The 13,805-nt window shown below is 42.7% G+C and overlaps 1 long non-coding RNA gene across 1 annotated transcript in view; it reads left to right on the top strand.

Moving 5' to 3' along the window:
• The window catches only part of LOC144503617 (uncharacterized), a 61,818-nt gene that overhangs the window by 39,270 nt on the left and 8,743 nt on the right, over positions 1–13,805 (top strand). The window contains exon 2 of the long non-coding RNA XR_013499523.1: positions 41–139. This is a non-coding gene — a long non-coding RNA (uncharacterized LOC144503617). The remainder of the gene's footprint in view (positions 1–40; positions 140–13,805) is intronic.

Here is a 13,805-nt window from a genome sequence, read left to right as displayed (position 1 = left end):
AACGTTGACAGTTCTAATTCAAGTCTGTAATCTCCCACAGGGCCATCAAGTGTTCCCCAGGAGGTGGCTCAGGAGGATGACAACGATTCCTAAGAGAAGGCACTCACTCTGAGGATGCACCATTACATGACTCATGCAGGTAAAGCACAAGCTCAGATACTCAAACTGGCAAGGACAATAGTCCCTGGATGTTTCACATCACAAGTGAGCAAGAGCAGACACCAACAGCAGTGGAGAGTCTGCATCAGAAGCTGCAGGACACTCTATGCTCTGTAATCCATATGCATTAAGATAAAGGACAAATAGGCATTGAATATAGCAATAGGGGAACGCTATGCACCATCTTCATTGGAAATTAAGTGGAGGAAGAAATATGTACATGTATTTACCCAAGGGACGTGGGCATTGTTAGCTCGGCCAGCATTTATTACCCATTCCTAATTGCTCCTGAGAACGTGGTAATGAGCTGCCTTCTTGGACCACTGTATTCCATATTATGTACGTACACCCATAGTGCTGTTAGGGAGGGAGTTCCAGGATTTTGACACAGTGAAGGAATGACAATATATTTTCTAGTCAAGATGGTGAGTGGCTTGGAGGGGAACTTCCAAGCGGTGACGTTCCCATGTATTTGCTGCCCTTCTCCTTCTAGATGGCAGCAGTCATGGGTTTGGAAGGTGCTAACTAGGAGCCTTCATGAGTTCTTGCAGAGCATTTTGTAGATGCTGCCACTGTTCATTGGTGGTAAAGGGAATTAATGTTTGTGGAAGAGGTGCTAATCAAGTGGGTTGCTTTGTCCTGGATGCTGCCAAACATCTTGGGTGTTGTTGGAGCTGCACTCATCGAGGCAAATGGAGAGCATTTCATCACACACCTGACTTGTGACTTACAAATGGTAGATAGGCTTTGGGGAGTCAGGAGGTGGCTTACTCACCACAGGATTCCTAGCCTCTGACATGCTTTTGTAGCCATAGTATTTGTATGGCTAGTCCAAATTGGTTTCTGGTCAATGGTAACCCTCTGGATTTGACAGTGGGGGATTCAGCAATGGTAATGCCATCAAGTGTCAAGGGGTGATGGTTAGATTCTCCCTTGTTGGAGATGGTCATTGCCTGCCACTTGTATGGCACAAATGTTACTTGCTGCTTGTCAGTTGAAGCCTGGATATTGTCCAGATTTTGCTGCTTGTGGACATGGACTGTGCAGTATCTGAGGAGTCACGAGTGGTGATGAACATTGTGCAATCATCAGCGGATATCCCCACTTCTGATGTCGTGATGAAAGGAAGGTCATTAATAAATTAGCTGCAGGTGGTTAGGTCTAGGACATTCCCCTGAAGAACTCCTGCAATGATGTCCTGGAATTGAGATAATGGAATTCCAATAATCACAACCTTTGCGTTAGGGATGACTCCAACCAGCAGAAAATATTTCCCTGATTTCCATTGATTCCAGTTTTGCCAGGGCTCTTTGATACCACACTCAGTCAAATGTGACAGTGATATCAAGGGCAGTCACACTCACCTCTGGAGTTCAGTTCTTATGTCCATGTTTGAACCCAAAATGAGCATCACAGAGTAGGTTATTGCTAAGCAAGTTCAGCTTGATAGCGCTGTTGATGATCCCTTCCGTAACTTTATTAATGATCGAGAGTTGACTGATGAGGAGATAATTGGCTGGGTTGGATTTGTCCTGCTTTTTGTGGACAGGATATACATGGGCAATTTTTCATATTGCTGGTTAGATGCCAGTGTTGTAGCTGTATTTCATTATCTTGGCTAGGGGCACAGCAAGTTCTGCAGCACAAATCTTCAGTAATTGGAATATTGTCAGGATCATAGACTTTGCAGTATCCAGTGCCTTCAACCATTTCTTGATGTTGGGTGAAGTGAATTGAATTGGTTGAGGACAGCATCTGTAATGATGGGGACCTCTGGAGGAGGCCAAAATTGATGATCCACCCAGCATTTTTGTTTGAAGATTACTGCAAGTGGTTCAGTCTTATCATTTGCACCAATCTGCTGGACTCCTCCATCATTAAGGCTGGGGATATTTGCAGAGCTTCCTCCACCAGTGAATTATTTGATTGTCCACCACCATTCATGGCTGGATGTGGCAGGACTGCAGGGTTTAGATCTGTTGGATGTGGAATCATTTAGTTCTGTCTATTGCTTGAGATAGTGAAATATATATTTCCAAGTCATGATGGTGAGTGACTTGGAGGGGAAATTCAAGGTGGTGATGTTCCCATGTGTCTGCTGTCCTTGACCTTCGCGATGGTGGCAGTTGTGGCTTTAGATTGTGCTGAGGAGCCGTGCTGAGTTCTTTCAATGTACCTTGTCGATGATACACACTACTGCGACTATGCTTTGGTGGTGGAGGGAATGCAAGTTTGTGGAAGGGGTACTAATCAAGAGGCTTGCTTTGTCCTGGATGGTGTTGAGCTTCTTCAGTGTTGTTGGAGTTACACTCATCCAGGAAGGTGGAGATGTTTCCATCACACTCCTCATTTGTAGATGGTAGACAAGCTTTGAGGAGTCAGGAAGTCAGTTAATCACCACAGGATTCCAAGCCTTTGACCTGTTCTTGTAGCCACAGTACTTATATGGTTAGTCCAGATCTGTTTCTAGATAATGGTAACTGCCAGGGTGTTCATAGTGGGGACTTCAGTAATGATGATGCCATTGAATATCAAGGGGAAATGAGAGATTCTCTTGCTGAAATGAGCATTGTCTGGCACACTTGTCAGCCCAGTCCAAAGATGTGCATGTTAGGTTGATCGGCCATGCTCAATTGACCCTAATGTCAGGGGATTAGCAGGGTAAGTATGTGGGGTTACAGGAATAGGGCCTGGGTGGGATTGTGGCCGGTACAGACTCGATGGGCTGAATGGCCCTCTTCTGCACTGTAGGGATTCTGTGAAGCCTAGATATTTTCCAGATCTTGCTGCTGCCCAAGTCTTAACTCACATCACTTCCCATTCCCCTTGTTCGTAGACATTTGACCCTTTCCTACATCTAGCTGTAGATGTTAACCGGCCCTTCTCCCCCAACCCTGACTCCTTTTCCCTGCCTCCAAAGTGGAAAATCAACCCCATATATCTATTATACTGCTTCATCTTAGGTGACGTTGCTCATTATGTAGACCTGCTAATTCATCAAACAATTGGAGACTTTTGGTGTTCAGTATGGTCAAATCACCACATGAACTCCAGCAATTCTAGAAGTTGGCTCATAGCCATCTTCTCCAGGGCAAGTAGGGATTGGTTGTAAACTGATCTTGTCAGTGGTATTCACATCCTATGAATGAATGTTTTAAAAAAGATACCCACTACTGGGAAATCATCCTTCCAGATCCACCAGGTTGTGACTTCTCCCCACCTGGCTCTATATCAAAACTACAACCCGGGCTCAGCATCAGCTACGTCATTGGGAAAGTGTATTACATTCTCACTCTTTCTGATTCCTTTTTTAAAAATCTTGTAAATGTTTACACACACATATACACACAAACACACACAATTAAAGAGATGAAGCAATTGTTAAAACCATTAAAACTGGCTCATAAATTGGTGGCACGTGTTCTCTCCCTTCTCACACGAATGTTAAATGTTACTACATGTGCATCTCGTTGAATCAACAATATATCTTAACCTAAATCCAATGGGAATGCTATACCTCAGTTTGACGACATTTAACATCTTAAAAGTTACATTATTTCCCTTATATAACACTAAAACATGTATTTTCTTCAGAAATAGTATACGATTAAGAAAGAAATTTGAAGAGTGCACTCCAGCATGGTGACACGGTGGCAGAATGGCTAGCACTGCTGCCTCATAGGGCAAGGGACCTCGATTCAATTCTGACCTTGGATGACTGTATGGAGCTTGCACATTCTCCCCACGTCTCCATGGGTTTCCTTCGGGTGCTCTGGTTTCCTCCCATAGTCCAAAGATGTGCAGGTTAGGTGGATTGGTCATGCTAAATTACCCCTTAGTGTCCAAATATGTGTAGGTTAGTTGGATTAGCCATGGGAAATGTGTGAGGTCACGGGGATAGGGCGGGAGAGAGCTGATCTATCAGAAAGTCGGTGGGCCGAAAGGACTCTTCTGCACTGTAGGAATTCTATTCTTTGATTCTTAGCATGAATGTTTTGCTGTAGCAGGAGGCAGTCAAAGATATTACTGACAAATGTAATGACTTTTCAAGGAATGCAAGAACCTTTGTTGAAGCTTCTTTGCTTTTGTCGCTGATGGTTTGGGATGAACTAACACCAGCACTTGCTGTATTTCCACTCTCCCTGCATTGACTCAAACACTACCTTCGCTATGCAGTCAGGACTTCATGTTCCATCTCTTAAACTTAATATATTGAAATAATTCAGAGAGTCAAATAAAACTATTCACAATGTAGTCTACTCTGATAAATGGTAGATTTCCAGTGATTGCCTTGAAATCATTTAGTAGATGCTAGACAATATGTTGATTTGCATGTTTTTATTCTGGAAACAAAGACTTACAGTTGCTGGAAAGGCATCACTAAGGATTATTGAGCACCTCCAAACAATCGTTGGGACTGAGGTAGAAATATTAGAAAGTATCCTCTTATTTGAGCTTGATTGCTCTCCCATCTTACTCTTCTTTATTTTATCACTGTCTTTTTCATCCCACCCATAACTGATTAGATCAATTGAGACAGGAGAGAGATTGGGGATGTTAAGATGATTCAAAATCAGGCACAACAGACACAGAGCAGCTCCAGTAATGATGGAGCACTTAGAGATATCAGAAGAAACATGGTAGTTAACTGCATTTGGGTAATATGACAGCTTGAGGCAATACCATTCTTACTAATTACAGGCAATACAGTTGAAGATAGGAAGTATATCACGAGCAACCCCAGGGGTAGCAGCATGAGATCAGATTGTACTTATTCAATATATGTATAGAAATAGAAATCAGTGGTAGTAACAGATGTAGACAAGTAGTTTGTATGTAAGTGTTTATTCTTTTGCTATTAATTGCTTTGTGCTTTGCCTTTTTAGGCAAAGTTAGGTGTTGCAATTAGTTATTTAGCTTACATATGGAAATAAGATATAGGGATGAATATTTTCCTCTTTATCTTGGTACTATTGTCTTTTCCTTTGGCCACTGATGCTTGAGTTGTATAGAGCCTTAGTCAGAGCATCTTTGGTGTGCTGTGTTCTGTTTAAATCATTAAACCTCAGGAAAGATTCTACTGGTCTTGGCGGCACATCGCCATGCTTAATGATACCGTGCTTAAAGAGTTATGAGAACAGGTTGCATAAACTTATGTAGCTTCCAGCAAGGGTAAGTGAGCCACATTGTGAGCCCAACTGATCATCTTAAATTGGTTGACAATGTAATTCTTAGCACATTCTGAATGTTGAGCAAGCAAAAAAACAGATCTAATGTTAGATATGTCCCTATATCCTACACTATCTATAACTGGCTCTGTCGAACATGAACTGGCCATATTGATCGAGTTGTTACAAGCAGTTCAGAATGTGTATTCCTCATGCGTAGTGAGGAATCCTTCAACTTCACGAAGACTGTACACAACTTACATATCGACAGCAGTGGCATGTCTATGTGCTCATTCAACATTGTGAGCCGATTTGCCAATGTGCTACTCAAGCAAGTCACAGACATTTGTGCTGCATTACTGTATCGTAGCAACTTAGATACACTGCCATATTTTGAATTTGTATTTATTGAACTCATGACTTTAGCAACTCATGCAGATTGTATCAAACAGCACCTTTTTTTGGCTGTTTGCAATACGCAGTGAGTGTACTGACCATACTTACCCAACTTGTACTTACAAAACTCCAAACATGATGGGCACTATTTTACTATTTTGATTCTAAGTGCTGGGCGGACTTGAAACTGGGAGTGTTTCACATCTGACTTTTAGACCTGTTTCCCGGCGCCCCCATATGCACTAAACTTGCAAAAGTATCAGTGATTCCAAATCGCACTGTGGAAGCCTGTGGGCGGAGCTTAATGCACCCGAAACATGCAGCTCCGATCGACGCCACCAACCGCGCATGCGCAGTAAAAAAATGATAGAATGCCGCTCCTCTGCCACATCCCTCCTGGGCTGGATAATGCCTCCCCCTGGCCTCCTCAGACATTGACCCGCCCCCACAACATCACTGACTCCCTTATTCCCCCCACCCCCACCACCCAGACCGATCACGGGCCCCACCCCCCTTCTCCCCCACTAATCTCAAACAGAGTGTCAGCGGACTCCCCTTCTCCTCCACTGATCTCAGGCAGAGTGATAGTGGAGCCCCCTTCCCCCCACGTGGACCTCAGGCAGAGTAGCAGCGGACCCCCCTTCCTCTCCACTGATCTCAGGCAGAGTGGCAGGGGAGCCCCCTCCCCCCTACCAATCTCAAGCAGAGAGCTGTCAGATGCTAGGCACCTACCTCCTCACTAACTGGAGCGCCCAAATCGGACTTTTGTTGAGCATGTCCGTTTTGCGCCGATTCTGGATGGGTGAACGCAGTGGTAAAGGGGAAAGTTCTGGTAAAGTTGGGCGTGCAGCCCATTAAGTCAATTTAAATGCATGCAAATGCATTTAAATGGCCGTCGTGCCCGTTTTGGGTGTAGTCCCGATCGCGGCCATTTTTGGGCCTTGGTAAAGGGGGAATCGGCGCGGAGGTGTGCGCAGAACACGCTACTCGCCTTACGTCTGACAGGAGTGAAATCATGAAGGACATAATCACACAAAGGGTAATGGAAATCTTACAGACTGTGGATGATGAGTCAATTGAATTACACCACCTTTGACTACCATCTTATTCCTGAACTTGAAATTCGGGCCCATGCTTTTGTGGCAGGTTTTAGAGGAATTTGTTAGTGGTAAAGCTGGTAACAATAAAATCAAAGGCCGGAATTTTACCAGGGGTGGGCGAGGCTCAGAGAATGGCATTCTCCGTTGGCCTCGGGCGGGATCGTACGAACCTTGGGCTGACATGCTGGTAAAATTCTGCCCATGGTCTCTGATAATGGAATGAAATGTTAACACTTCATTGACGTTCAGTCCAACTATGTTGTGGTAGAACAGTATTGTGATAATGGTGCTGGACTAATAATCCATAGATTGTAAATCCAGATTCCCATCATAGCAAATTGTCAATTTAAGTTCAATAAGCACTGTAATTTATTAACTAGTATGAGAAAATATATCATGAAACTGTTGGATTATTCTATAAACCCAACTGGTTCAGGGGAGGGAAATGTGTGAATTCCTTGGCAGGGGGCCTTTGATGTGCCCAGACTGTCTGAAGAGGGCTGGCCACAATGAGGTGAACAGACTGCCTGATGCCTCCCATTTTATTCTCATTCTTCCATTTATGATTCTGTTTGCTGCAGGATCCTCAACTGCCCATTTGGTTGTAAAGCCAATCACACCCCTTATCCATCTTTATTCTTGACAGCTCCAATTTTATATAAACTATTGAACGCTAATTAACAGGCAACTAGATAACTTATGGGGGAAAATTCTTAAATTAATGATAAATTAGCTAGCAGTTATTTTGTTATTAAAGTACTTCAGAAGAAAATATTTCAATTCATTTGACCATATTAAAATAATTGTACAAGTTGATTTGATTTATTATTGTCACATGTATGCAGTGAAAAGTATTGTTTCTTGCGCGCTATACAGACAAAACATACCATTCATGGAGTACATAGGGGAGAAGGAGAGGAGAGAGTGTTGAATATAGTGTTACAGTTATAGCTAGAATATAGTGTTACAGTTATAGCTGTAGAGAAGGATCAGCTTAATATAAGGTAGATACATTCAAAAGTCTGATGGCAACAGGGAAGAAGCTGTTCTTGAGTTGGTTGATTTGTGATCTCAGACTTCTGTATCTTTTTTCCGATGGAAGAAAGTGGAAGAGAGTATGTCCAGGGTGTGTGGGGTCCTTAATTATGCTGGCTGCTTTTCTGAGGCAGCGGAAAGTGTGGACAGTTTTATTGGGTGGGAGGCTAGTTTGTGTGATGGACTGGGCTTCGTTCACGACCTCTGCGGTCTTGGACAGAGCAGGAGCCATGCCAATCTGTAATACAGCCAGAAAGAATGTTTCTATGGTGCATCTGTAAAAGTTCGCGAGAGAGTCGAAGCAGACCTGCCAAATCTCCTTAGTCAGGTGTGCGTGGGGTCTTTGATTATCCTGGCTGCTTCTTCGAGGCAGTGGGAAGTGTAGACATAGTCATTGGATGGGAGGCTGGTTTGTGTGATGGACTGGGCTATGTTCACAACCCTTTGTAGTTTCTTGCGGTCTTGGTCAGAACAGAAGCCATACCAAGCTGTCATATATCTGGAAAGAATGCTCTCTACGGTGCATCTGTGCGAGTTGTAGAGGACATGCTGAATTTCCTTAGCCTTCTGAGTAGGTAGAAGGTAGTGGACTTTCTTAACTATAGCGTTGTTATGGAGGGACCAGGACAGGTGTTGGTGATCTGAACACCTAGAAACTTGAAGCTCTTGACCATTTCCACTTCATCATCGTTCATGTAGACAGGGACATGTACACCACTACTCTTCCGGAAGTTGATGAAGAGTAAGGCAATGATATAACTCCATTCTTGGGACTGTGTGGTGAGTAGGAAGAAGCACTTTGGATAGCAGTTTTATGTGCTTACAACAATACAGTGAAGAGGAGCTCACTAACATGAGGTATATTCACCAGATTCAGATATTTATACACCAAGGGTGGGCACCGAACATTCATTCTACAACCTGACTTGTGCGTTATTCTTCCCTATGCCACTTGCTCTTCCAAACACCTCAGATTTGGGAATTCTCATTGAGAAACTCATAAATGGTGCCATGAATTTTGCTTGGGGCAAAAGGGAAATGAATTAGATTGACTGGTACAAAGGCTCATGAAAGCCTAAGGGAAAAAAATGATTAAAAAATTACTAAAGTAGACACTTCTTAATATTACAATGCTCTTTCCATGCCCTCCAGGATACCCAGTGCCGGATTTAGGCATAAGCTAAACAAGCTACAGCTTAGGGCCTCACAATTTGCAGGGGCCTCACAAAACTTCAGAAGGTTTACAATGAAGAGAACATTTAAGAGAGGATAGCAGAAAAGAAAAAGAAAGCACCAGCTTGAAGAGCAACTCAAAAAATTACCAAAAGTTGACAGTTACTTTACACCAGAAACAGATAAGGATCCACAAACCCAAGGTGATCAGCAAAGTCCAAAACAACCACAACCTAGTGCCTCTGCTACTGAGACAGCAGAGTCTGGAATCTCAGCTGAGGAAAACACTGGAAGTGATGCAAATGTGAGCATTGCAGAGCCGACATCCACAGTTGAAACAACAAAATTCACGAAACTCAGTGGTGTAGGTCAATGGGGTGTCTTAACCAAGGATGAACTCCTCGGTAATCAGTAAATGCATTCATTTGAAAATAATTTGTATTTTTCACTTTAAATACCTTGCTATTAAATAATTAAAAGGCATAATTATGTTTTCAATTTTTTTGTGGCGACCCAAGGTCCTGTTTTGGTACGCACCTTTGTGAGACCTTTTGGTGTAACTTTTTAACAAGGGGCCTCCAAGCTTTATATAGCTTAGGGCCTCACCAAGCCTAAATCCGGCACTGAGATACCCCTCATTACCATTGACATCCAGTTGAAATAGTCAGGAAATATAGTGCAGTAAAGCTGTCTTCACTTATTCCTATTTAAATAAAGCACCTGCCTGCTTGAATTGGGCGGTTGCACCACTGTGTGCTTGCCTGCCAGAAACTGCATCAATACATTCGTGCCAAAGTGGGCAGAGTGAAGGCTATTGAATTGCTGGGCAAAATGTTCAGTGATAAGCAACTGGAGAGAAAGCTTATGATGTTCTCGGCAGGCAATAAAGACTGGTAACCAGTTCTCTTCTTTATTTATAGTCTGTCAAGGAATGCTGAGATTCATTACAATTTGTTTTATTAAGTTGTCATCAGGTTCATCCCCCTGTAAATTAACAGTAAGCAATAGAATCAGTGATGAAGAAGAGGGCTGGGAAATGGTCATACAGGGATGTTCCTTCTTTTGAATTAATGAATGATTGAAATACATTGAATTAATTAACTGCTAACAAAATCGCATTCTTCAGAATCCTGCATTTCCACACAATTTTGTTAGCAGTGATATAAATATTTTTGTTTTGTTTGTGGGATGTGAACATTGGTAGCAAGGCTAAACTATATTGCTGATTCCTAATTGACTTTGTGAAGGTGGTAGTGAGCTGCCTTCTTGAACTGCTGCTTTCAATGCAGTAGAGGTACACTCAAGAGTGCTATTACAAAGGAAACTCCAGCTTTTTGACCCAGAAACAGTCCAGGAATGGCGATATAGTTCCAAGTCAGGATTTGTGGCTTGCAAGGGATCTTGCAAGTGGTGGTGTTCCTATGTATCTGCTGTTATTGTTTATCGAGATAGAGTTTGTGGGACTGGAATGTGTATAGAATAAGGCTAGGCAGTTCGCTACAGTGCATTGTGTAAATGATACTCACAGGTATCACTACAGCAATGGTGAATGAGTTGCCAATCAAGCAGTCTGCTTTGTCCTGCATGGTGTCAAGCTTCTTGAGTGCTGTTGAAGCTGCACTCATCCAGGCAAGTGTGAAGTATTCTATCTGATTTGTGCCTTGTAGATGATGGACAGACTTTGGGGAGTCAAGGGGTGAGTTAATTGCTACAAAATTTCCAGCCACCGATCTGCTCTTGTAGCCACAGTATTTATGTGACTGGTCCAATTAAGTTTCTGGTCAATAGTAACCCCCAGGAGGTTAACGGCGAGGGAGTCTATGAAGGTAATGCCATTGAATGTCAAGGGGAGATGGTTGCAATCTCTTGCTGAAGATGGCGATCAGAGTACTTGTATGGTGAGACTGTTACTTGCCACTTATCAGCTCAAGCCTGAATGTTGGCCAAGTCTTGCAGCTTCATAAATTGAGATGTCGCAAATAATATTGAACAATGTACAATCATCAATGAACATCTGTACTTCTGACATTATGATGGAGGGAAAGACATTGATGAGCCGAAGACGGTTGGACACTACCCTGAGGAACTCCTGCAATGATGTCCCAGGGGGACTGAGATGATTGGCCTCCAACAGCCACAAACTTCTTAATGCTCTACCCTAGGTATGACTCCAACAAGTGGAATGTTTTCCTTCTGATTCCCATGGACCTCAATTTTACTAGGGCTCCTTGATATCACACTTGGTCAAATGCTGCCTTGATGTCAAGAGCAGTCACTCTCATCTCACCTCTGTCCATGCTTCAGCCAAGGACGCAATGCGATCAGGTGCCAAATGGCTCTGTTAAAACCCAAATTCAACATCAGAGAACAGGTTAATGCTAAGTAAATGCCAATTGATAGCACTGTGGACAACACTGCAGACGGGGTAGCAGTTGGACAATTGGATTTGAGCTGCTTTTTGTGGATAGGATATAGACAAGTTTCCACGTTGTTGGGTAGGTAAAATCCATAGAATCATAGAATCCCTACAGTGCAGAAGGAAGCCATTGGGCCCATCAAGCCTGCACTGACAACAATCCCACCAGGCCCTATCCCCGTAACCCCATATATTTACCCTGTTAATCCTCCTGACACTAATGGACAATTTATCATGGTCAATCCACCTAACTCGCATATCTTTGGACTGTGGGAGGAAACTGGAGCACCCAGAGGAAACCCACGCAGACACGGGAGAATGTGCAAACTCTACAGAGACGCTAACCCAAGCCGGGAATTGAACCTGGGTCCCTGACGCTGTGAGGCAGCAGTGCTAGCCACTGTGCCACCATGCCGCCCAAGATGTCAATATTGTAGGTAATAGCCAATCATCCTTTAACACTTCTCCAGTGGTTAATGAGCCATTTACCAATTTACATGCTGGATAACTCGCTGTGCAGCATGCAACTGTCATAGAAAATAGATGAATACTTGCATAAAAAAACCAGATTATACCAACTTCGTTCTGGAAATCTTGATGATATCTATAATGCAGTGCTAAATTGTCAATTTAAGTGACTGAACATGAAAAGAAAGAGACAAATGTTGGAGTATATACTAGAGATGATGAACTCTGGTCAAGCACCAGAAAGACCAGAAACGAGAAACAAGTTTCATAGTGTAAAGCTAACCATAAAGTGGAGCATCGCTATTACTGCTAAATAGCAAAGTAAGACACAAAAAGACATGAGTTGCCCAAATCAGCCCTCACTGGCAAAATGTAAAATATCCCATGGCACTATTTTGAAGAAGAGCCTGGGCATTCTCACAGTGTTCAGGCCAACATTTGTCACTCAACCAACACCTACAACAAATTATTTGGTCATTACCACTTTCCTATTTATGGGACCTTGCTGCGTGCAAATTGACTGTCGCATTTCCTACTTTACAACAGCAGCTACACTTCAAAAGTAATTCATTGGCTGTGAAGCATTTTGGAACTCCTGTGAATTGTGAAATATAAATGCAATTCTTTCTTTAATGGACAGAAAATCACAGGCTGTGTGCCCCGCAACATGCTCCCTGCTGGAAGTATAGGAGTGCAGAATTGTCCTTCATGTTTCAATCCCACTGCTCTTATGTTTAAAGGCATACTTCACACATAATTGGATAGCACAGAATGGAACAGTTGCTGGATCTCCAGACCATTCGTCGCTGATGCTATAAGAGCAAGCTATTATGGATCTGTTAGAAGGCATCGTGCCTTTTCGTGTTTGAAGGACAGAACTAATATTAAACCCCATATTCTTCAAACATTCTATGATTTGCGCAATATTTTACAGGAACTTGTCCACACAAGGCGATTTAGCTGAAGCTTGTAAAAGTCAATGAAATGAAATGTGGTGGCCATATGGATAAATCTGCTTATTTACCAATAATGTAAAATCTGCTTGCTTTATAGAAGCTGGAGGACTTAAAATTAATCTCCCGCTGAACCCAAACAGCAGCACTCATTACCATCTTCAATCCTCAACCCAGAGTGGCACAGCAAAGTAGCTGATTCCTGATGTGTTCCCTGTGCGTATCCAGAATATCTGACTGTTATAAACATTGAAAACAATTGTGAACTTCACTTCAATTAGTAGTGCAATGTAGATGATTGCCTCCTTTCAGAACTCCCTGGGTCAAATGCCACACCTTCAGTCACAGCCTGCCTGTTGTTTTTGACCCTCCTCTTGCACTGCCCCTCTGTCGTACATAGCAAGCAGACTCTGGTGCAGTAAGCCATACAGCCTGGCTTAAAACCTGCTGGGAATAATAAACTTTCTGTCCTCCCTGCACTGTTTCGCCTGTTACCTGTGTAAGATACCCGGCAATGTGTGGCTGCAGTCAAAGTAGTGGGCAGAAAACTCCTCTGTAATTTTCGCTTCTGAAGCTGCTACAAGGATGTTTCAAAGTATTCACTTTCCTTAAGCCAGTGTGAACAAAAATGATGTACTATTTTTTAATTCCAAATCCACAGCTTTCTAATTCTGCATGAGTTTTCTTGACTGGTCTTTACGAATCATGTTATATTACATTGCCCCTTTTCTCAAATGTTTTACAAATGTTTATTAGTCCATTTGTGGAAGAATGAGGATACCCAAAATAACACCAAGCATGGAATAATATAGCCTGTTAGCACTCTCTACTGATATTCCATCATCATTGATTCAAAGTAATTTTTTTGTTAAAATTAACAAAATCAATAATGTTGGCTACAAGAAGTTATCACCGGAACCAAAGATCCCATTTTTGG

Source organism: Mustelus asterias, chromosome 2 (genome assembly GCF_964213995.1).
Source record: "Mustelus asterias chromosome 2, sMusAst1.hap1.1, whole genome shotgun sequence".
NCBI lineage: Eukaryota > Metazoa > Chordata > Chondrichthyes > Carcharhiniformes > Triakidae > Mustelus > Mustelus asterias.
The sequence above is the reverse complement of the archived record's forward strand: the minus strand, read 5'-3'. Positions and strand labels throughout refer to the sequence as shown.